Below are 26,217 nucleotides of genomic sequence, written 5' to 3'. Positions count from 1 at the left end.
TCCACCTACCCATATTTTTAATTATGTGTGTGGGTACATGATTACTTGAGGCAGCTGTGGCTGCTCCAATGGGAAAAGAATGGCCCGAAAATGAATGTGGATTATGTCCCAACCGGAGTAGTAACGTGCGTATGTAAAGCATAAAGTTTTTAGTGGTTAGGGGCTTCCCTAGAATAGCTAGAAGTGGGCAATCAGGGTTGGAATTAAATTGGGATCCTACTAGTTTATCCAATACTCGGACGGGACACCATTTGGTCGAAGTGGGATAAAAGTATATTTCTACTGGTGGACCCGTTTGGCTCGTTTTGGTATGAGTAACGGACAATATGTAGTGGTCCTGTTTTTTAACTGTGTTTCTTTTGGAGGCATGAACTGGAGTCGGAAGCTTTCTCTACAGTGAATTCTCTGGGTCTCAAGAAACCATAAAAGGCTAAGTAAGCCGCGGATTTGATAACTAGGTTTGTGATGTGTTCGAAAGGGGACGTGTCGAGTATATTGGAGATATTCTTAACCCCTTAAGGACACATGACGTGTGTGACACGTCATGATTCCCTTTTATTCCAAAAGTTTGGTCCTTAAGGGGTTAAACAGCTTACTATCTATGGGAAGACGCTTAGTGGGTATGTGTACTGATAATTTCTGAACGCCTTTGAGGACACTTTTAACTGGGTAGGAAGCTAGGAAAGGAGATTTGTTGGGAAAGCAGGTTAACATGTAGTGTTGAATTCCCGTTAAGTAGAGTTTGATTGTGTTGTAGGCTAGATTAAGAGAAAAGTGGCAAAAAGTTGTAAATGCGACCATGGTTTCAATAGAAAAAACATTTATTACACAGTAATCACGAACAAAACGTTTAAACAGTTCATATGCTCTGTAATAAGCTTTCCTAGTGTTAAGGGATAAACCCGCCTGAGCGAGCGTCCCACTATGTTGTAAGAGAGAGCTTAACGCATTATTAGGTCTTCGAATTTTGGAGGTACCCTGGGTTGCTGGGTTGCTGTTGGATGCAGTCTGAAGAATTCCTGAAAATTAAAGCGTGACAGAGCATCAGCAGCAGTATTTTGTATACCCGGGACGTGAACACAGGTTAAGCAGAACTGGAGATTAGCTGCTAGCCAAGTGAGTCTCCTGACCAGGTTCATAACCGTGAGGGACTGAGAGCGGCCTTTGTTAATGATGTTACAGGTAGCTAAGTTATCACAAAAACATCTGACTGACTGCCCCCTCCACTCCGCCCCCCACGTGTGTGCTGCTGCAACGATAGGGTAAATCTCGAAAAGTGCCGAGGTGGTACTGAAATTTTCGAGCGATGCGGTCTCGATCGGCCAAGAGTCGTAAAGCCATTCATCGCCAAAAATGGCCGCATAACCTATGGCACCTGAAGCGTCAGTCCAGAGTACTGGGGAATCGTCGGAAATGGGGGGAACAAACAGCGACCTGCCATTCCAAGAGGATAGGAACAGCTGCCACATTTTTAGATCAGCTGTAGCTGACTCGTCTATGGGTGTCGTGGAGTCATCGTCAGGGAGACCGTGCAAAAGTGAGAGGATTCTGGAAATAAAAGACCTGCCCTGTGGAATTATTCTCATAGCGAAATTAAGTGAACCAAGTAGTGACTGTAGCTGTTTCCTGGTGCAGGTGCCTTGTGACGTGCAGATGTTAATGTAAGAAAGAATTCTGTCTACTTTCTCCTGGGGCAGGCTGGCTTGCATGGAGACAGAATTGAGTGTAATCCCCAGGAAAGTAATCTCCGTATTGGGACCTTCAGTTTTGTCCTGGGCTACAGGGACACCTAAATCTTTGAAGAGAGTGAGCATGTGATTAAGGCTGTGTGGAGTGCAGTGGTGTGGTTCAATGGTGAGGAAGTCGTCTAAGTAGTGTATGACAACTGGACATCTGCAGAAGTTCAGGAGAAGCCACGTTAACGTTTCGGCGAAAAGGTCAAATAACTTGGGGCTACTTTTGGAGCCGAAAGTAAGCCTGGTAGCAAAATAGTAGCTGTCTTGCCACTTAACTCCATGCAGATGCCAGAGTGATTGATGAATGGGAAGTAACTTGAAGGCGTTAGTAATATCTGACTTACTTAACCAGGCCGCCTTCCCGGAGTTAATGATAGCTTGAATGGCATCGTCAATTCTGGCGTACTGTAGAGAAAAGTCTTCTGATGGGATTAGTGCATTCAGGCTAGGCGTGGGAGATGCGTGTGGTGCAGAAAAATCAATAATTAGTCTCTTTTTATTGTTAAACTTCCCTGTGGCGATACCTAGTGGGTTAGTTCTCCAGGAGGAGAAAGGTGGTATAGTGAAAGGGCCTATCATGAACCCATTAGTGACTTCTTTCTGTAAGAGTTCTTGTAAGGTGTGAGGGTCTGTGAGAGCTGACTGAAGGTTGGGGCATTCCAAGATACCTGTGGGGAGAGACACAAAGCCTGTGTGAAACCCGTGAGTGAACCCTGTCGTGAGAAATTCCACCAAATGTAAAGAAGGATGATTAGACAGGTAACGTTGCAAATTAGGTACGTTTATTGGAGTGGAAGCCTTTTTAGGGTACAATCTGTTAGGGCACATCGTCTTGGCATGTGCCCTGAAACAAAGCGAGCACACGTGTAGCAGCCTACAGGCACTATAACTACAACCCCCAGCATTGAAATTATTGCAGACCTGAGCTTTACCCAAAAACACAATTGGCCTGCCCAATTTGTCTCTTACTTCCCTCTGGGTAGAGGTGGACTGGAAATCGGAGTTGGCGCTACTGGTAGAAGGGATAGCTACATTTTCGGGACAGAAATTAATCGAGTGAGCTGCAGACGAGCATATGGCACAGGAAGGAGTTTTGAGACCTGCAAAATGCATGAGAAATAATTCTGTGTCTAACTGTCCCCAATCTGTGACTGTATTATATTGAGACAGTGATGCGGCTGACCTGGAGGAAAATGACTTGTGATAGTCGTAAAAGGCAAAGCCCCCATACTTATAAGCTAGCTCTATCACTTTGTGTATATATAAGTCTAGCTCTTCTCTGCGGAGGGGAAAAGCTGTACAGATTACGTCTCTGTACAGACCAAATGCCAAGACGAATTCGGGAATGTTAAGTTTCCTATTCAGTCTAGGATCTCTAGCCTTCATCACTACTGACAGATCCTCAAACGTGTACGCCCTGTTCTCTACCACGTCTTGAGCCGCTATCAGTAGTGAGGCCAAGTTAACGTCCTTGCCTTCTATGATGTCACGTCTCAGAGTCTGCGGTATGAGGTGAATAGGATTGATAACATTGGTAGCTTTTTTAGCCGGTAGAGGGTTATCGTTACCTCTAGGGTTAGGCGCGGGCTGAGCAACCGGCCCGGGAACCTCGGGGACTGTTGGAACATTATTAGCCTCCAGGTTATCCAACCTATTATTTATAGTAGCTACTGAGGACACTAGGGAGGCCATCATGGCGTGTAATTCAGCCAGGCTATTTAGTACGTTAACCTCTGAACTAGGGCCAGGCCTTTCGTTATCCTCAGTAGAGTTCAACAAACGAAAAAGTTAATTTTTTCTGGCTGTAGCCGGATAAGGGATATTCCTCTTTTTGAGTTCTGCGGTGATTTTAGGGATAGTCCAGGAGCGATAGCTGGACGCTGGACTCGGAGGGATGGGTTGCCTTCTCTGCGTGCCTGACCTGAGAGGGGTGCTGGTAACCGACAGATTGTCTTCTAGTACAGAAGCGTTGGACATGCTAAGGGGGTGAGGCAGAGAGGTTGAGTTAGTACAGAACTATAAATACCGGAGGGACCCCGCTTACTAGATTAGTGCCCATAGGCGAAATTGTATTAACTAGCTTAAGTTGGTGGCAGATGAGGCCCTAACTACTTGCCAAGTGGCTATGAGAGGCACTACCTATGATTTGGCTCGTGGGGCCTTTGTGCCACTGAGGTGGGTGGCGGGGTGTTGGCCTCTCGGTGACACGTAAAAGAATGTACAAAACGTTTGGCCGTGACGGGTGAGGCCCTAACTATAAATTGAAGCAAGGCTTTAACTAAGCGTTGGGACGATTGGCCTGAACCTCCGAACGGAAGGGCTGACTTTATGCCTTGCGGGACCACTAAACTTATAGGCAAAGAGGCCTATGGGAACATACCTAATTTGGCGGGAGAACTACAACTAGTCCTAAAATCCCCCCAGGGCACAGAAGTAAACGTACCTGCTGAGGAAGGAATAAACTTTACTTGACCTAATATATGACTACTTGTCCTGAAGGGAACCAACGGAACTAAAGGGAAAGAAACGTGACCTATTTATGAAATGTACTATTTACTTTAAACACACACACAAATGAACTGGGTGAAATGGAGGCCTACCTCTTTAATAACGCTGCGAACACGTATACCCGCGAAGGGCCACTTGCAAGTAGTGTCAGAACTAGTAAGGACTATAACAGAAAATAGGACACAAACAGCCATTTAATTATATGTATATAATATTTCCCCCTTTCTTTTTTTTTTTTTTTTTTTTTTTTACTATACCTTTAAGGGGAACACTTAAATAACTTTAAGAACCAAAGTTTAGAAATACTAGACCGGACAAAAGAGAGAAACCATCTTAACAAAGCTAACAAATTTATCTATTTATTCTACTGCTAAAATGTGATCACCACCCACGAAAATGTAACAGTATGAACGTACTGCAACAATTTGAAGGAAACGTACGACAACCCAGTCCGGCTGAAACATGCTAAACGAGACTACGAGGTGAATGTGTAACTGAACGCGTTACACAGACCAAGAGTTTGCACGGAGCGGAGAAAAACCCGAGCCCGCGAGAGTCAGGGCTAAACTTACGTTTTCTTGCCGTCCGTGTAAAGCAAAGCAGTAATACTCACGAATACAGCCGCAGAGCGTTTGAACCGGGCTGCCGGCGGGCGGGAAACTGACGTCACGGATCCGTGAACCGGAAGTACACTGAAGCACTTCCGAGAACGTCGAAGACAGGTAAGCAGGGGCTCACTCGGTTTATATAGGGAACTTAAGTGCCTCCCACAATTACAGGCCAAGGCCTTCTATATATATATATATAGAAAATATATACAAAGTCTGGCACTCTACCTTTAAATACGTTCAGAAGAAAAAGCCTCGGTGCTGCAAAGCGTAAATAGATATGCAGGCAGTAAGTAGAGCACTCCAGAGGACTTGTTAAGATCATTTATTCAGTGCAGAAGAAAATCGACGTTTCGACCCTCAGGTCTTTATCAAGATACTAAACAGTGTACAACAGTGACATTATATACCCTAACTAATTAAAAAGTAATCACTTACCCTGGAATAGCTGTGCACCCCCGAGCCATGTGTGAACGCTGATATGTGATTGCAAACCATGGCGTACAGGTCCCGTAAGTGAGTGATGACGTCACGAATAGTGCGACCGGAAGAGGTTGTGAACATGCGTCTAGGTAACCAAGGAAACTAGTTGTAAACTGACTTACGTGATAAATGTGGAATAACGTGGGTTAAAGGAATATGTAAGTTAGATAGACCTACTGATGGATCTGAGTACTGATGTGGGTATGTACTGTTGCAAAGAGCAAAGATGCTTAGGGTAATGAGCTAAGCGAAGAGATCATAATATACGTAGAACACAGATAGCTGGCCACAAGGAGCCTATATAAAGGTATTGGTGGACGGAGTGCAGAGTAAGTGTGTACATAGTGGGAACGTGACAAAAGAACGTGGAGGAGGGGAAATATGTATAGGTGAACGAACCTATGTGGGATGACAAATGATGCTATACACACAAGAAAAATATATAAATGCGAACCTAGTCGCCAGGGGATAAAGAGTGATGAGGCCGACGAGAGATGATAAAGAAGACTGTGAATAAGCATGGTAATACACTAAGAGAGTGTCATGAGAGTATAGATGTGTAAAGGTAAAGAATAAAGATTGCGTGCGTGACTGAATGCATGGTAAATAGAAGTGATGAAGATAAAACCGTGACCAGAAAAATGAAAATTAATAACAGACCTAAGGACCCAAGCGTACAAGATGAAAGAAGCGAAAATACAAGAATCAAGGTATATAGGGACTATAAATGGCAGACTCTATAACCAAAGTCCTGCCCTCCCTACTACAATGCAAAAAGCAAAAAGCAAGGTGGACATGGTTAGTTAACACTGTAAATACCTAAATATGTGCAGCATAATATCAACATAGTCTACATATGGATATTCAGTATAGTGTCCATCAGTATATAGGTGGCGTGTAATATAGGCTCCTTGTGGCCAGCTATCTGTGTTCTACGTATATTATGCTCTCTTCGCTTAGCTCATTACCCTAAGCATCTTTGCTCTTTGCAACAGTACATACCCACATCAGTACTCAGATCCATCAGTAGGTCTATCTAACTTACATATTCCTTTAACCCACGTTATTCCACATTTATCACGTAAGTCCATTTACAACTAGTTCCCTTGGTTACCTAGACGCATGTTCACGACCTCTTCCGGTCGCACTATTCGTGACGTCATCACTCACTTACGGGACCTGTACGGCATGGTTTGCAATCACATGTCAGCGTTCACACATGGCTCGGGGGTGCACAGCTATTCCAGGGTAAGTGATTACTTTTTAATTAGTTAGGGTATATAATGTCACTGTTGTACACTGTTTAGTATCTTGATAAAGACCTGAGGGTCGAAACGTTGATTTTCTTCTGCACTGAATAAATGATCTTAACAAGTCCTCTGGAGTGCTCTACTTACTGCCTGCATATATATATATCGTTTGTATATTGTATTTTTGTACTATTGTATCCTATTGTAACAATGCAATGTTTTGTGGACCCAGGACATACTTGAAAATGTATCCATCCTGGTAAAATATTTTATATATAATGCAAAGGGAAATTTCCTCCTGCACTATATCCAGTTCTATGGAGAAGTATTGACAAATAAGAAAACTCCACATTATGTATAAATATATTAAAATTAGAAATATTTTCTTGCTCTATTAGAGCAAGATAAAAGTATGTCTTCTTTAGAACGTATGAAATTGATATAGATTATTTTAAGCAAACAAATATGTTTGAATGACTATCTGTTCCTGTCCAAATCTGAGATGATTAAATTGCGTATACGCAGAAGTAAATTCACACTGACACATGGAGTTCAGGTTAAAAGAACTTCGAGAAAATTTAATGGCATCTGGTTAAAAAGCGGGTATGCAGACCCTTTTAAAGGCAATATTACATCATCATAGAATATCAAGATAACAACAAATAAACATTATTAATTGGTCTATGTGTTAAGTGGTAAGTTAAATGCCCTCCCATCTATATTATTAATTGGTCTATGTGTTAAGTGGTCAGTTAGGCATCCTCCCATCATGGGATGTCGTCATCTTAGACAGGGATTGGACATAAGATTCAAGCGCCATTGTTGTTTAGCACGAGGCTCGCTCGATGGGAGGGGGGATCTGGCAGCCAGCCATTTTGAGTAGTTAGTGCTGTTAGATTCGAGGTCAGGTTCAAGGCTTTTTTAGTGAATGGACATTTCATTAGTACAGTTTCTTGTGATCTAACTAGGGCATACAATGTTTCATATTACAGGAACTTGATAATTCCGGTGTTACTCATATTCTTCTAGAAAATACATTCTCTTTCTAATATTCTAAATGTTGTTAAGAAAATCTGTCATATAATGAAGTTAGATGGAGTTAATGGAGAAATTTAATACAGGTTTTAATAATTCTACAACAACATAACAGAACGTTATACATGTTTATGGAAGGAAAGATTGTGTTTCATATGAATTAGATTGATTGGTAGATAAATATCACAATTATTCTTATAAATGTGCCACAAACTTGCAGTATTACAGCTATAAGCCAAAAGTTCATTTTCCAGCTGTTGCATTTCTGTGGTCAGTGAGAAAGCAATGGTAACTGTTATGCAAATGTCCTCAGTGGGGATAAAAAAATATAAGCATCATTCAGTGTGTAATATCTATTGGCCTATCAGAAATTTGTATTACAGTTATTGCATGAATCTGCATTATGACTCAACACACAGGCAATCTGAAAGACAATTCCAATGACATAACAATGTATGATTATGACATCACCAAGTGTGATACTATCCATTCCAGGGTAGAATTACAGACTGCATTCTGAAAGAGACCTTGGCTCATTAATGAGACTGATTTGTTTCTTGAGAATTGTATTAATTGTGAATACACAAAATGCTGTGTGAAGGATTAACGTTCTTTCCAATCCTTATTACTTTGTTTGCGTTCATGGGACACGCAACTGCCTATATGCTAGCTGTGTTATTAAAGCACAGTGCGCCTTTTTTGCCATCTGTAAGGTAAGCTATGTTACTGTAATTCTTTATCACTGAGGATTATCCTAGTGTCAGCCACTACAAGGGCTGAGCTTGATGAGAGAAGTGAAAATGTGGAGTAGCCTACAGCAGCCATCATTGATCTAAATATACTGTATGTTGCCCAATTTAATTTTTTAATTGAGAACCAAAATAATAATAAATAATAACTACTCAGGTAGGTTAAGTAATTAGTGCTAGTATTATTATCATCATCATTATTTCAATTCGCTCTTTCATTGGGTTAAAAATAAACATTCATTTTCTGAGAGTATTTGAGAATATTAATCAGCTGATAAAAACATGAATTATTGATGACGCAGTTCAAGGCATGAACATTCAATGTGCTAACCTGGAGAATGTGAACTGTGCAGACACAACTCAACAACTGCACCAGGCCATCTGCAGACCGTTAGGAAGTTTCATAATTGCATGTATATGCTATCTGTATATATCCTATTGACTACTAGAACACTAATAGACGAAATCTGGTACAAATAAAAAGAATTTCCATTTATCGTGCAGCTATAAAGTTTGAAGGAAGAAAAAAAAGCATTTAGAACATGGAGATATTTGTATCCCTGTCCTAATGTCTGTGTTGACACCTGATTATATTTTTCTAACCCCTAAACTATTAATCAATATTATGTGCAGCCAAGCTAGCGCTTAACAAAACTAACACTTTCAATGCTGCCAAACTGAATACAAGATGCACAAATAAATCAGCCTTCAACTGACAAAATGATAATAATATAGGCATCCATAATTCACTAACCCACCACCACTAGTCTTACTGCACAAAAATACTTTAAAATTGTGAGATTTCATCCATCCATCATTCAGGATGGTTTTGCATCAAAGGAGATGGACCGGAGTAATTCCAAGAGCAGAACTGGTGCATATGACTGTATAATAGAAGTCTTGGCTTCAGTGGAGGCTCCCCAGGTAATTGTAGTAAGTTTACCCTGAGAGTCCCATGAAGCCTCCGTGATTCCGTGAACCCTCTATCTCCCATATGAATAATTTAGAAAATATTGTGACATAGAAAAGAAAGAATAAAACTATGTTTTGGGGTACAATCAGTTGTGTCAAAAGTTTCAAGGTCTTCTTAGTGGGGGAATGTTATCAAGATCCTAATGGTATAGAGCACAAACAGAATGGTTCCGTAGCTATGTAATATTTAATCATTAATTGTACATTTCACAGCATTGTCACTACTCAGTCTGTTATATTTCCCTGTAAGCATCATTGTCATTGTTCTTCTTCCAGCTCTCTCGGTGAAAGGTACCCAGAGAACATTGTCTTGACTTTTGTCCTTACTTTATCCGGCATGTTTGGTAAGTGTCACCAGTTTTGCCATTTACTATTAACTAGAATTAATGTGTGGATAGATTTTTGACATTGATAATAAAATTAAAAGAAAATAAATGCTCTTCTATGCGCTCTTGAAATACAATGATGGGAGCTGACTGAAATAATCTATAGGTTCACTTCAGCGGTTGAAACATTTACTAATGGACAATAGTAACTGTGAACAAAACATTTAAACACAAATATTTAGTCTCTCAAAAAGAGAATCTATAAACCTGTACTGATGATGTGTTTGAAGGTTATTTAAGGTTATTTTTGTGCTGTATTAGAATTTTCTAAAATGCTTTATACAAGTCTTGTTTAAGAAAGCCTGCTATTAATTCAGTTTATTTCTTTTTTTAGCGGCCATTAAAATATATATGATGGTCAAGCTGATTGAACTGAGGAACCCGACTGTAAAGAAAACCACCAAGTATGCCCTTCTGTGCATTGGGTGGATAGGGTCCCTCAGATATCTGATGGCTGTCCTTTTTAAGGTGAGTAACAATTTTACAAACGTGAACAAAAAACAATGCTGTGTGCTTTTATTGTTGATATTAAAGAAAATTCTAAACCGACAATGGCCTACACACATCTCTAGGTGTGCTGTTATTCATGGAAGTGTAGTTGACAAATAATCAGGGTACCATCACTGTTTTAAACTGGCAGCATTAGCTAAACAGTCTCATAGGAATATCATCACACTTTATTTTATTGGTTTCCTATAAATAAACATCATTTTACAAGAAAACTGTCCAAACATTTAAACTAAACTAGATCATCACTGGGTATCTAGATAGGAAAAATTAGACAAGACAACAGGCCTGCTTTGAATTAATTCCAAATAAAAGAAACACATCTGTACCCATGATGTGTGGGGCATCAGAAAATAGTTATATAAAGGATGAATGCAACCGCATTTCGTAAAATTTAAAGTTCACAGTTGTAGACAATAGTAAGTGCAATATATTCCTTAAAGTAGAATCCTGGGCACAATACTTTCTACAGCCCACTACAGTGTTTATAGTTTCAGGGGAGCTTGTCCAACAGTTAGTAGTAAAATAATGTACTTAATTATTTGACTATTATGTATTAAATAATTTGATACTTTCATGGGGGATCCTGGTAAGTTTTTAAACTATTTAGAAATCGTTTAAGTACTAAGCATTGGATGGAGCCAGGTTACTAAGGGCACAAGAAGAAGTCCAGTACGTTTGGAGTCAGGGATCCAATTTTGAGGTAAAATTGCTCTAAAATGGGTTAAGCAGCTCAAGGAAACAGATACTCCTGCCCCCATAACAACTTAGTAGGGTGAGAATGTTCCTTTAAGTCAGGGGTTCTCAACCCAGTCCTCAAGGACCCCCTACAAGTCCAGGATTTAGGGATTACCCTGTTGTGTCTAAAGTGTTTATTCCCCCCCCCTAAAAACACATCAGACACAGCAGCGTCATCCCTAAATACTGAACTGGTTCGGGTGTCCTTGAGGACTGGGTTGAGAACCCCTGCTTTAAGTTATACAGAGAACTTATAATGAACAATGAGAAAATAACCTGAACATTTTGTCTTCCAGGAAAATGAATTACCCATAATACATTGCGTAGTAGGGGTCTCCACAATCTTGTGTGCTCTGATATTTATGCTCTGCAATTCAATAAGGGCATACCGAGCAAATCCTCGATGGAACAGCAATACCATCATCTATTGGAGAATAGCACTAACCTTCCTTTCATTCATTTTCATGCTGCATTGTATCCTTTTAACATGTTTTAATAGTGCAAAAAATGTGATCTCTACAGATTTGCTCTATTGGCAGAGGATAAACAGGATGTTGAATGAGATTAACTAAATCATATTAATAAATCATTGGGGTTTATTCATTAAACCGTGAGCTGTGGTGACCTGAGAAGTGGCTGGCACAATTCAAGCTAAAATTGCAGAGTTGGAGATAACCCTTATTTCACCAGACTTAGAGATGTTTTCCAACTCTGCCATTTTGACCTTAATTTTGTAAGCATGTTCTCAATTATCACATTTCACTGTTTATTAAATAGACAAGTGTGTGTTAACCCATACACTGTTTTATTTCCTCTTTATATGACGTATTATTATTTTTCTTAATATACTGTGTTTCTAGTATATTCATTCCATATATACGGGATGATTAAAGGCATTGAAGGGAACTTGACTCTAGAGGTAGGTGTTATTAGATTTGCATTGCTTATTAAATATTTTAGGTTGTTGTGCACTTAGCCCCACTTAATTACCCAGTTGGGAGATTTCAAATTGTGTTATTTTTGTTAGATCTACTATTAAACGTATGAAACTAAATTTACAAATTGAATAAATTAATGTAATAACGGGATAAATAGGCACACATAGGAAACGTTGTCATACTCCACTTTGTTTCATCATTGGCTCTCATTAAAGTGAGGTAATTAAGCAACAGTATGACTTGTGGGTGTAGATGCTAGAAAAGTTAATTGCCTGGACCAGCAAGACAAACTAGAGATGGTCTCTGGCCAATAACTCAGCTCAGGTGACAGTCTAGGCCAGTGGTAGGCAACCAATGACTCCAGATGCTGAGGAGGACTACATCGCCCAAAATGCTCTTTCAGCCATAATGCTGGAAAAGCATCAGTGAAGATGTAGTCCACAAATTCTGGAGTGCAATAGGTTGCCTACCCCTAGTCTAGGGGTGAGCACTGGGCTGTTGGATAGTTGGGCTGTTGGATAGTATTGATAGTTGGAGTTTGAATATGTTATTAGAGTTTAAGATATAACTAATATTATTCCAGTAAAAATATTACACGTCTTGTATATTCTCTCCTAGACCATCCATGCACTCACTGCACTGTTCGAGTGGTTGACTGCATTTGGAGTATATGGGTTCAATCTAACTCTCATTCCAGATTTTAAGGTATACTTACTATATACTTACTATGTACTACCTGATATTGTGTATTCTAAATTATCCCAAGGAGGTTTACTTTCAATGAAAACTATTTTCATTAACAAGCACCTGTGTGCGCAGTCCTCATGTTGGTGGTTTAGTCTCTAGCTTTTAGGTTTCCAGACACTATTTCTGTAAATATCCTCCTAATTTGTTCTATGTGATGTGTTTTAAAAAAAATAAATAAAAAGCTGAATTATTTATTTAATTAATTAATTATATAGGTATATTCACCTTTGATTTCATTTTCTGAAACAGCAACTCTCTATCAGAGTGCCAGAAAACTGGAAAGATGACTGGATCATCATGAGGGAGACCATCCCAGATGAGGAACAAATCCCATGATGACACCAAGTTTTCACAGCGGGTTGCTGAAACACTCTAGCATCCTGACTGCATGCATCTAAACTCAAATTAAACAAGGTATATTGTAATTCTATTGTTGTATGAAATTCAATTTATAAAGAGAATAAATAGGTACAAATAGGAAAAGCGCCAGAAAAATTTAAATTGAGCATGGCATTATGCCATATATAACCTATCTAACCATGTACATGATGCTCTCTGCTTCTGCACCATGATATGTGTGTGTGTTTCTGGGTCTCTGAGTGGTTCCCTATCTCTTTATGTCACTAAATGTATCTCCCTATTTATATACAAGCCTTTAGGGATTTATTATGGAGGTCATTGAGCAACAATGTCACTTGTGGGTGTGAACCCTGGAAATAGTTTGGACCAGCAAGACAAACTAGAGGTGGACTCTGGAATAACTGGGCTCACGTGACAATGTGGGCCTTAACTTGAGCACTGGGGTGATGTGCTATTGGATATTATTGACTGTTGGGGTTTGAAATGTTGTTAGGGTTTAAGTATCCCTAATATTATTCCAGTAAAAAAAATACACGTCTTGTATCTTCTCTCCTAGACCATCCATGCACTCACTGCACTGTTCGAGTGGTTGACTGCATTTGGAGTATATGGGTTCAATCTAACTCTCATTCCAGATTTTAAGGTATACTTACTATATACTTACTATATACTACCTGATATTGTGTATTCTAAATTATCCCAAGGAGGTTTACTTTCAATGAAAACTATTTTCATTAACAAGCACCTGTGTGCGCAGTCCTCATGTTGGTGGTTTAGTCTCTAGCTTTTAGGTTTCCAGACACTATTTCTGTAAATATCCTCCTAATTTGTTCTATGTGATGTGTTTTAAAAAAAAAAAAGATAAATTATTTATTTAATTAATTAATTATATAGGTATATTCACCTTTGATTTCATTTTCTGAAACAGCAACTCTCTATCAGAGTGCCAGAAAACTGGAAAGATGACTGGATCATCATGAGGAAGATCATCCCAGATGAGGAACAAATCCCATGATGACACCAAGTTTTCACAGCGGGTTGCTGAAACACTCTAGCATCCTGACTGCCTGCATCTAAACTCAAATTAAACAAGGTATATTGTAATTCTATTGTTGTATGAAATTCAATTTACAAAGAGAATGAATAGGTACAAATAGGAAAAGCACCAGAAAAACTAAAATTGAGCATGACATTATGCTATATATAACCTATCTAACCATGTACATGATGCTCTCTGCTTCTGCACCATGATATGTGTGTGTGTTTCTGGGTCTCTGGGCAGCAACCTTTCTGTTTATGTCACTAAATGCATTCCTCTATTTATATACAAGCCTTTAGGGATTTATTATGGAGGTCATTGAGCAACAATGTCACTTGTGGGTGTGAACCCTGGAAATGTTAATTGTTTGGACCAGCAAGACAAACTAGAGGTGGACTCTTATCAATGAGAAACAAAGGGGTTAACCGTCAAATACTATATATCACGCAGTACCCTAGGTTTATAAGTGTCCCTTATAAACACTCAAGAAACAACTGTGACAAGAAAAAGAAAAACCCAAGGTACAAAGTGATATAAATCACCAAAGTGATAATATATAAATAAATATAATACCAACTGGAATATGTAGAAATATAAATATTCAGAGTAATATCTGCAAAAAATATGAACAATACATAGGGTAATATTGTAAAAACCACTGGGAAATATGGGTGGTAGAAAACTCACAAAAGTAAGATGTGTTCAGGCATATCTCCCTCTGTTATTAGGGAACTGGACAGTATGAAAGACCTCCAGCGATGAATCTCAGTATAAGTTGAATCTCAGTATAAGTTGATGACAAATCTTCTAATGCACTCCAAACAGAGAAAAGACAATGGATAGTGCAGATGGTATTAAAAAATAACAATTTATTGCATATATTGCACTTACAGTGTGTCAGAGTAAAAACAGCATGTCTCCACACTGGGTGGTATAGAAAAGCGGCAACTGGACCGATCAGGATGCAGACTCAGGAACAGTAGTTACAGCACCAAAACATTATACAAATAAAAGTTCGGTTTAAAAACAAAGAAAACGATTCCAACGCGTTTTGTCCTTCTCCGGACTTCCTTAGGGATGTGTAGTTGTGGTGGGAATGGGAGTCCTCTTAAATATCCGTCTGATAGGGCTTCAAATGATTGCCGGTGTTGGCGTGCGTTCCACTGTGGAACGCATGTTACTTCCGCATGACGTCACTTCCGGTTTGGCGAGTGTATCGAAAAAAACAATTTCTTTTGGAAATGACAACTCGGATAGCAGTGGCAATAATCACACAGAAACATGGAACCAATAAAGTTCCCACTTATCTACCAAAAACCTTATGTACAAGTTTACAAATTTACAAATATGAATAAAATGGGTCATTGGACACTGAGCATATTTAGATGGTATATGTATAAAATATAATGCATAAAATATAATGCATAATATTGTATATAATTAGATTGGGGTTAATCCAGTTCTATATAAGTATATTGGAGAAGATAGAAATATTAATATAGAAATGTGGAAACATAATTCATATTTGAAGATTTGATATTTAAAGATATACAGCAATTAATTAATTTTTAAAGGTGTATATACTGGATATTTAAAGATATATATATAATCAGCTGTTTGTCTTCATCATAAAAAATAGGAGATGGAGATTTAGAAATATAGAAATTTCAATATGAAGAAAATCCAAAAATGCTCACAGTGTTTACAAATTTGAATTAAATGTTATATGGCCTCATCCAATAGATAGGAAATATTTCTGTAATGAGAAACCACAGTTAATCATCAAATATAAACAATATATAGATAGAACAATTGTGGAAAAATGGCCAATGAGAATAAGAGAGAAAAAGTAGAAGAAGAAAGGGAGTTCTAGAACACTAAGAATATTTTCTTCAAATTAATCCTGCTAGATCTATTTCTTGGTTTAAACCAAATTTTAAAGTTTTTAAATTAAAGATCCATTGAGCCTCCTTAGTATTTAATGAAGTTTCAATATTGCCCCCTCTCCAATGTTTTTCTACTTTATCTATCCCAATAACTATCAGTGTGTTCCATTGGAAATGGGGACAATGGACACAATGTCTAGAAACACTATGTTCTAATTTTTTATTCCTAATATTTTTGAAGTGTTCTAATAACCTTACATGTAGCTTTCTTATCGTTCGACCAATATATTGAGCTCCGCAACCACATTGTAGTAAATAAACTACATGGGTGGTGGAGCATTGAATACATTTGTTAATTTGATAAGTTTGTTGAGTGTAAGTTCCCAAAAATGTATCTGTGCTCTTTTTTTGGAAGAAGCATGTGGAGCATTTTCCGCATTTAAAAAAGCCTTTTAGTATTTGGTTAGAGAAAATTTGTGTGGGTTGGGAGGGAATGCTTTTATTAATGGGAAGAATACTAGGAGCTAGTTTATTTTTTAGATTATCTGCTTTTTTGTAAATTATAGTCGGATTATTTGGTAGAATATTATTGAGAAAAATATTGTTTTTTAAAATATGCCAATGGCGATTGATAATATTTTTAATCTCACGAGCCTGAGAATGATATTTAGTAATAAAAGCAAAATTGAATTTATTTGAGTCTTCATTCTTTTTATTTTTATTTCTGTTTGATGTAAGTAATTGATTACCATCGCTGTTAATTAGAGAAGATTCTGCTTCTTCAATCATTTTCAAATCGTATCCCTTTTCTATATATCTTTGTTTGATAATTTTAGATTGAGTTTTAAAAGTTTCTATATTTGAACAGTTGCGTCTTAGTCGTGTTAATTGCCCCTTTGGGACATTTTTTAACCACATAGGATGATGCAGACTAGTGTGGTCTATAGCAGTGTTGCAATCAGTGTTTTTAAAGTAAGTCTTTGTCTGTAGAATGTTATTTTCTATATAAATTGTTAAATCTAGAAAATCTATCTGTGTAGAATGACAGGTGGAAGTGAAAATAAGATTATAATAAGACTCTGATCAATAACTGTGTTTAGGTGAAAGTCTAGGCCTTAAGTTGAGTATTGGGGTGATGGGCTATTTGCCTGTTGGGGTTGGAAATGTTTTAGGATTTTAGATATCCCTAATATTATTCCAGTAAAAAATACATGTCTTGTATCTTCTCTCCTAGACCATCCATGCACTCACTGCACTGTTCGAGTGGTTGACTGCATTTGGAGTATTTGGGTTTAATCTAACTCTCATTCCAGATTTTCAGGTTTGTATAAAGATGTGAAGATTATAAAAAGGTAGCACATATACCAATGATATCCTAATTAGACTTGTGGAGAAATTATGCTCAGCTCCTACGAATGAATGAAATTCCTTTTAATCTGTGCCCAAACAAATCAATGTGTCTGGGATTTACCAGTGGAGTCTTTTTCATTGAATAAAACACAAGTAAATCTCTCATGGATTGATTGCTTCAGGCTTAGATTAAAATGACTTTGATTGTTTTCTCAGTCATAATGTTGTTACTCAACATTTATCTTTGACAAAACATTTTCTGTAGAATATCATGTTATGTGATGCGTTCTTATTTAAAAATATAAAACAATTTGATCAATTAATGATATCGGTATATTCACCTGAGATTTCTTTTTCTGAAACAGCAACTCTCTATCAGAGTGCCAGAAAACTGGAAAGATGACTGGATCATCATGAGGGAGACCATCCAAGACAAGGAACAAATCCCATGATGACACCATGTTTTCACAGCGGGTTGCTGAATCACTCTAACATCCTGACTACCTGCATTAAAAAAAAAAAAAAAAAGCATATTGTAATTCTAAACTCTTTATTGAAGTGGTCAAATATGTGTTTATTGTACAACTCTAGCAGCAGTACGATCATTGACTAGTTTTATAAAATATATGTTTAGTAGTTTATATATATGCATGGCAAAATAATAAAGCAGTATATACATACACTTCTATATTTTCAGAGACTTTTCCATTATTTTTTCCATTATTAGTAAATCAAAATCCAAATGGCAAAAATGAGGTTAAAGTAGCCAAACTGTGACTAGGGCTGAGATGGAACTTTTTTCTATATTAGATTTGCTAGATCGTCTCTTTTTGCCTAACTTTTCTCAGGTTTAGTTGCTAACTCTGTACAAGGATTAGCCACAACATTAAATCACTGACAGGTGAAGTGACAATAAATCACTGACAGGTGAAGTGAATTCCATTTTTTATATTGTTACAATGGCACCTGTGAAGGGGTGGGATAGATTAGTCAAGGGGTAGGCAACCTTCTGCACTCCAGATGTTTTGGACAAGGTTGCCTGCTCCTGTATTAGGCAGTAAGTGAATAGTCAGTTCTTGAATTTTATGTGTTGGAAGCAGGAAAATGGGCAAGCGAAAAGACTTACACAAGGGCCAAATAGTAATGGCTAGATGATTGCTTCAGAGCATCTCCAAAATAGCAAGACTTGTGGGGTGTTCCCAGTATGCAGTGGTTACTACCTAGCAAATGTGGTGCAAGGAAGCAGTATCCTCTTTGATGGGAGGGAATGCTAGCCGATCACACAGAAGAGCTACTGTAGCTCAAATTGCTGAAAAACATAATGCTGGCCATGACAGAAAGGTTTCAGAACTCACAGTTTGCTGCGGATGGAGCTGATTAGCCGCAAACCGGTCAGAGCGCCCATAATAACCTCTGTCCACCGCCAAAAGCTGTTTCAATGGTAACGTGAGCGTCAGAACTGGATCATGGCGCAATGGAAGAACGTTGGTTTACTCATGGTTTACTTCAACCTTCTTTTTTAGGTTTTATGGTCACCACTCTGCTGCATGGTCTGCTGATCGCATCTTTACTAATATCCTGTACATAGGAGATCAACACCACTGAATGCGAATTATACTAGAGCTGGTACTAACTCTATTAAATGTCAGTAAGACTGTATAGACCCATTAATTATTCATTATTTTGATGTGACATACTACACCATTGGAGTCTCTGTGTTTTATTTCTATGTGGATACGAATCCTAAGCAATCAATTATTTTATACTTCTACTAAGAGAAAAGACTCCTCTACAGGACTGACTGCTATTTCCTTGCTATTTCCCTGTTGCACTTTGTTATATAATATTTATTTTACAGTGTTTTATATTCACTATTTTACATAGGATAATCATATCCTTCTCATTGTGCTCTTTAAGTTTTATTTTTAATTGTTTCACTTATATCTTTTTTAGGCGCAACCTTTCCTTTGGTATTTTATTGTTGTTTACATTTATTCTGGGGTTGTGAGGGAGCCCAATTCCCTTAGGTGTGCTGCCTTCTATATATATAATTGTTGTTTCTGTTTTGTTACTCTAGCGTTGATCCTCTGTCTTCCTTTCTTTGCACCCTGTATGTAATATGTGGTAGGTTTGTTGGCTGTGTGTAATGTGTGGTGTGCGATGGCTGTGTGTAACGTGTGGGGGATTTGTTGGCTGTGTGGAATGTGGTGAGGGTAGGTTGTGTGGAATGGGTGTGGAAGATGTTGGCTGTGTGCTATGTGTTGGGGATTGTCAATGTGTGTTTTACGGTGCTCCGTGTTATGCTCCCTCTCAAGCTTACCTTTCTTGATCCTTGGGAGTCCAGCAGGGGTTAAAATTGAATGGTGAGGGGGGTGGGGCTAACCGCCTAGAGCAATGGATGCCTAATCCTTTAGCTCTGGCTCACAGGGTCACAATCTGATGCTATCCTGACAATCTGAGCACATATAAAGACAAAAAAGGCGACATGGCACAACAGAAGGGGAAGAAGAACGCCACATAGGCAGAAAAACAACGTTTTTGGGAATAAATCACAAAACGAGCATATGGAGATTCGGGCCTTCTCTCAAGATGGAGGCGCCAGCTCCGACGGCACAGAGTGCCCCACTCCAACGAAGATAGATCCAGACCCTGACAAGCTCACAAAAAGTCACCTACAGCTGGCACTGGATGCACTGTCACAGAAGTTTACAACTTGGCAGCATTAAGGAAAGATGATCAAGAACTGGGCAAAAGGACATCACATGTTGAATCTAAAATGGAGGACTTTGCCTCGGCATATAACGATCTGGCCAGACACGTGGAACAGATCGAACAAAAGCTCACCACTACTGAATTGAAACTAACTGACCTGGAGGATAGGGCGCACAGAAATAATTTGCGCCTCAGAGGGATACCAGAATCAATACTACCAGAAAACCTACAAACCTATGTTAGAGGTCTCCTTCATGCATATGTCCCAGAGATACCAGCGGATATGTTACTCATAGATTGAGTGCATCGGCTTCCAAGGCCAAGATTCTTGCCTGAAACAGCACCCGAGATGTCTTGATGCGCATTCATTACTATAACTATTACTATAATATAAAAGAGCACATATTGCGAGTGAGCCGCAACAAAGTGAAACCGCCGGCAGACTTCCCAGAGATTAAAATATTTGCGGATCTTTCGGCTTCCACCTTACGCAGAAGAAAAGACTTCTCACAAATAGCCAACACATTGCGGTCCAACGGCATCAGATTCCGCTGGGGTTTCCCAACAAAAATGCTGTTAACAAAAGACGGATCCACACAAGTTATCACATCACCGGGGGACGGGATAAGAAAATTGCAGCTCTGGGGACTCACAGAAAAAGAACCGGAACCGCAGGCTTCACCACCTCGTCATTTGCAGCTTGAATGGAGCAGAGCTACCCCCACGAAAAAATCTCACTGTAAGACTGCAAGTATAAAACAAAAGCAAGCATGTTGTAACTGCACACAGCATGGACTGACCTCCATGTATAATACTTGCTAAAAGTTATTAATGTTAATCTGTTTTCTATCTTCCCATCATATGTTTTAAAGCAACCTGTATATTAAGCACATATGGTTAAACTTCCCACAGTAAGAGCCAATGTAAATTACCTGCTATGGGTTATTAATGATAATCTATTTTCTACTCTTCCACCTAATGATCTAAAGCAACCTGCATATTAAGCAACATATAGTTCAACTTTCCTATGGTAAGAGCCAATGTAAATTACCTGCTAAGGGTTGTTACAATTAATCTGTTTCCTACTCTTCCACCTAATGATTTAAAGCAACCTGCATATTAAGCAACTAATGGTTCAATTTTCCCATAGTAAGAGACCATGTAAACTACCTGCTAAGGGTTATTACTGTTAATTTGTTTTCTACTTTCCCACTAATGAGCTTAAGCAACCTGCATATTGAGCAACATAAGGTTAAATCTTACTCTAGTAAGAGACCATGTAAATTAACTGCCTATGATTATTACTGTTAACCTGCTTTCTTCTTTCCCACCTAATGGGTTAAAGCAACCTGCATATTAAGCAGCATACTGTTCAATCTCTCTATGGTATGAGACCATGTAAATTAACTGCTAAGAATTATTACTGCTAATCTGCTTTCTACTCCCCCTAATGATGTAAACAACCTGTAGTTTAAGCAACATGTAGTTCAAATTCCCCACAGTAAGAGACTATGTAAATTACCTGCTAAGGGTTATTACTGCTAATTAATCTCCACTCTCCCATCTTATGACCCAAAGCAACCTGCATCTTACGCAACATAAATATGCTAAGTGCAACTGTACGAACAGTCAAGTAACTAATACACCATACCTCCCCAGGAAAGGGGATTGCCATCAAAGAGCTGATGTACTGACTCAATAAAAAAAAAAAAAAAAATGTTTTAAATGTTGCATTATATAGTTGATAAATATGAGTTAATAGATGTCGTCTGTGTGACACGCCAGGGCAATTAGACCATTGGAGGGAGATTATTGGGATATTTGGACAGTCAGGCATACTATAGCACTAGCGCAGTGTCTAAGAAGTCGATGGCACTCACAAATGTACAATGCCTAGAGTGCTGCACAGGTGACACAAAGCATAAGTTTTAGATCTAAAGTTTCCTACACCACAAGTTATAAATATATAATGTATAATATGCTATGTTAGAGGTTGTCTTCAACACCTAGGATATACAAGGTATAAATACATAAGGTATAATAAGTTTTACAAAATGAAGGAGAGGTGATTGCGCACTTTTATAGAAGGAACTCCTGGATTGTGAAAATAATCTCTAAAATCTGTAAGTATAAAAAGCCAACATAGCGTAATAAAATCACACACAAGGTATGGAAAATTAAATAATTGGAAAACTCACAATGTTTAGAGCATTTCTGAGTTTGCTCTAAACTATGAAGGCAGGATACATCAAACAGATGTGAAATTGCTGGTTTGGGGTCCCCCAGGAGGTATAGATAATCCTCTGTTTAGTAGATCAGGAACCAGGAACCAAGATGAATATATAATAAATACTTTAATTGATGCAAAATAAATGAAAAACAATAAATAGCACAACGCGTTTCGACCTAATGCAATAGGTCTTCCTCAGGTGCATATAAGTTTGCAACTAAAATAAGCTCCCTTATATAGGGCACAAAACACTTCATAATCAATTAAAACAAAGAAACAGGTGTACATCCATTAACCTCCCCCTTCTCCGTATATGGTATGTTTCCGGCCGTTTTTCAGTACTTTCGCCTCTTCCAACATGTCAGCCGTCATCATTTCCTTAGTTTTAGACTTAAGATTTTTCTTTTTTATACCACAAGTTATACATAGGTAATGTAGAATGTGATATGGTAAAAAAAATGTCTTCAATATCTAAGATATACAAGTTACAAAAATGTAATGTATAATATTTTAAGTTAGAGAACATCTGCAACACCTATGATATGTACTCAATGTATGCCAATGTTCAACCCTAACCTAATTGCATTCTACGAAGAAGTAAGTAGAAGTATAGATCAGTGTGTTGCAGTGGATGCGATCTACTTGGATTTTGCCAAGGCATTTGATACGGTTCCTCACAATAGGTTAGTCTTCAAACTAAAAGAAATTGGTCTAGGTGAATATTCTTGTTCTTGGGTAGAACATTTGCTTAAGGATAGAGTACAACGAGTTGTGATTAATGGTAAATTTTCAGTCTGGACAAAAGTGGTAAGTGGTGTCACTCAGGGTTCTGTTTTGGGACCACTTCTATTTAACATATTTATAAATGATCTTGAAATGGGCATTGAAAGTCATGTTTCAGTATTTGCAGATGACACAAAACTTTGTAAAGTAATAAAATGTGAGCAGGATATTGCTTTGCTGCAGAGGGATTTGGATCGATTGGGGGACTGGGCACTAAAATGGCAGATGAAATTTAACGTAAAGAAATGCAAATATATGCACTTCGGGTTTAAGAATGCACAAGCAACTTACACACTAAATGGTAGTGAATTAGGGATAACCACACACGAGAAGGATTTGGGAATTGTTATAGACAACAAATTAGGCAGCAATATGCAATGTCAATCTGCAGTTGCTAAAGCTAGTAAGGTTTTGTCATGTATAAATAGGGGCATAAATTCTCGGGATGAAAATATTATTTGCCTCTTTATAAATCGCCGGTAAGACCACACCTTGAATATGCTGCCAGTACAAACCTTTATCTGGAAATCTATTCATAAACAGGGCTATACATAGGACACAAGGTCACACATTTAGGCTGGAAGAAAGGAGATTTCATCTAAGGCAAAAGGTTTTTATACAGTAAGAGCAATAAGGATAAGGAATTCTCTGCCTGAAGAGGTGGTTTTGTCAGAGTCACTACAGATGTTTAAACTGCAATTGGATAAATACTTACAAAAACATAACATACAGGGATATAATTTCTAATTAGTGGGGTAATAGCTGCTTGATCCAAGGAGAAATCTGACTGCTATTTTGGGGTCAAGAAGGAATTTTTTCCTAGTTTGTGGCAAAATTGGAAGCACTTCAGACTAGGTTTTTTGCCTTCTTTTGGATCAACAGCAACAACATATGTGAGGAAGGCTGAACTTGATGGATGCAAGTCTCTTTTCAGCTATGTAACTTTTTGACACTTTTGTGGTGTTTGTGTTTAGCTGTAATTTTCCGCTCTCTCATTTACTGTTCCCATACAAATTATATATTGTTTTTTTCAGGACAAAAGGGGCTTTCTTTACATACCATTATTTATATAATCTCATGTAATTTAATTTTAAAAAAAAGAAAAAATATGATGAAAAATTGAAAAAAATACACGTTTTTTGAATTTTATGTGAAAAATCTTTTACTCATCTACAAAAGCGAATGAAAAAAACTTCTAAATAGATTCAAAATGTTGTCCTGAGTTCAAAAATACCCAGTGTTTACATGCTTTTTGCATGTTATAGGGCTATAAGTACAAGTAGGATATTGCGGTTTCAAAACATACATTTTTAAAATGTATCAATAGTGACATTGTAACACTATTATCTGTCATAAATTGCTAAATAACACCCCACATGTACATATTTTTTTAAAAGTAGACAACCCAGGGTATTCAATATGGGGTATGTCCAGACATTTTTAGTAGCCACTTAGTCGCAAACACTGGCCAAAGTTAGCGTTCATATTTGTTTGTGTGTGAAAAAAGTAAAAAACTAAATTGAACGCTAACAATCCACATACATGCACACAACCCCACATACAGGCTCTTACATACAATACCCCAAACAGCCCCACACATACAAACACCACCAAACACACTATGTGACATTTCCATCCACACACACAATTCCACAAGCAGCCCCCATACACAGCGAACATTTATAGGGACACGATACCACAAACTACTCATGAACATATACAATCTAATAGCTCATATACGCACAAATACAACGATACACAGCAAATGCAGTATAAATAACACAAGCATTATAAGGCAACATACACACTTAATTTTAAAAATAATAGGACCGGCACGCTACGGGTATCACTTGTGGGAGCGAACCCTGGAAAGGTTAATTGTTTGGACCAGAAAGATAGGCTAGAGGTGGGCTCTGATCAATAACTGGGCTCGGGTGAAAGCCTAGGTCTTAACTTGAGCATTGGGGACTATTGATGGACTATTAGAAAGTACTGACTGTTGGGGTTTGAATACATTAGAGTTTAAGATATAACTAATATTATTCCAGTAAAATATTACACGTCTTGTATTTTCTCTCCTAGACCATCCATGCACTCACTGCACTGTTCGAGTGGTTGACTGCATTTGGAGTATTTGGGTTCAATCTAACTCTCATTCGAGATTTTCAGGTTTGTATGTAGATGTGAAGCTTAGAAAAATGTAGAACATATACCTGAGGATTAAAGAATGTGAAAATAATATTTCATAGCCATTGATAATCAATATGCAACTGACCTCGATGTATTACCAATCTCAATAAGCCTTAATCAAATAAATAAACACTAGTTTTTTTTGTTTCAATGTTGTTTTATTTCAGCCACCAAGTGGTGACCTGGCAGCAATTTAATTGTGCCCATGTTTTGAGAAGCACTAATTCAGAATCAAAACATAGCCAGGTCACTCATTAGGGGCAGAAATAGACACACACTGAAAACCTAAAAATATGTTCATATTTATTTAAGAGTGATTTGGCTTGTTATAAATTATTCTTAGGAGGTTTAGTTTCAAAGAAAACTACTTTCATTGTCAAACACCTGTGTGTGACGTCCTCATGTCTTGCTGGTGGTTTATTCTCTAGTTCTTAGGTTTCCAGACACTATTTATGTATATATCCTCCTGATTTTCTTCTAGTCTCCTCTGATAGCATGCATACTGGAGTATCATATTCATAATCCCATTTCTTCTCCTCATGCTTGATTTCCTTTATGAAATCCTTAAGGAGACATGCCAAACATCATATAAACATTCACTGAGTCTGCCTTTCACAAATTCTAATTCTTGTAACTGATTTGAATTAATTGTTTGCTTTCTTTGAAATCACAAATTGTAATAACAAAAATGGCAGTCACTTCCCTTATGGGTTTCCCTAAAATGTATTTCTTAACAAAGCATTTTACGAGGAAGGATACCTTGAGGTTTATCTGGTTTTCAGGTATACTCCGAGAGGACTATGAAATCTTAGTTAAACTTGTGGGCAAATTATGTTCGGCAGCTACGAACGAACTAAATTCCTTTTAATCTGCACCCGAACAAATCAATCCAACTGGGATTCACGTGTGGAGTCTCTTTCAATGAATAAAACACCACAGGTAAATCCCTGATGGAACAATTGCTTCAGACTTAGATTAAAATTGATTTAATTGTTTGTAACAGCTCAAAA

The sequence above is a fragment of the Pelobates fuscus genome, chromosome 5 (assembly GCF_036172605.1).
Source record: "Pelobates fuscus isolate aPelFus1 chromosome 5, aPelFus1.pri, whole genome shotgun sequence".
Taxonomy (NCBI): domain Eukaryota; kingdom Metazoa; phylum Chordata; class Amphibia; order Anura; family Pelobatidae; genus Pelobates; species Pelobates fuscus.
This window is presented reverse-complemented; position numbering follows the sequence as displayed.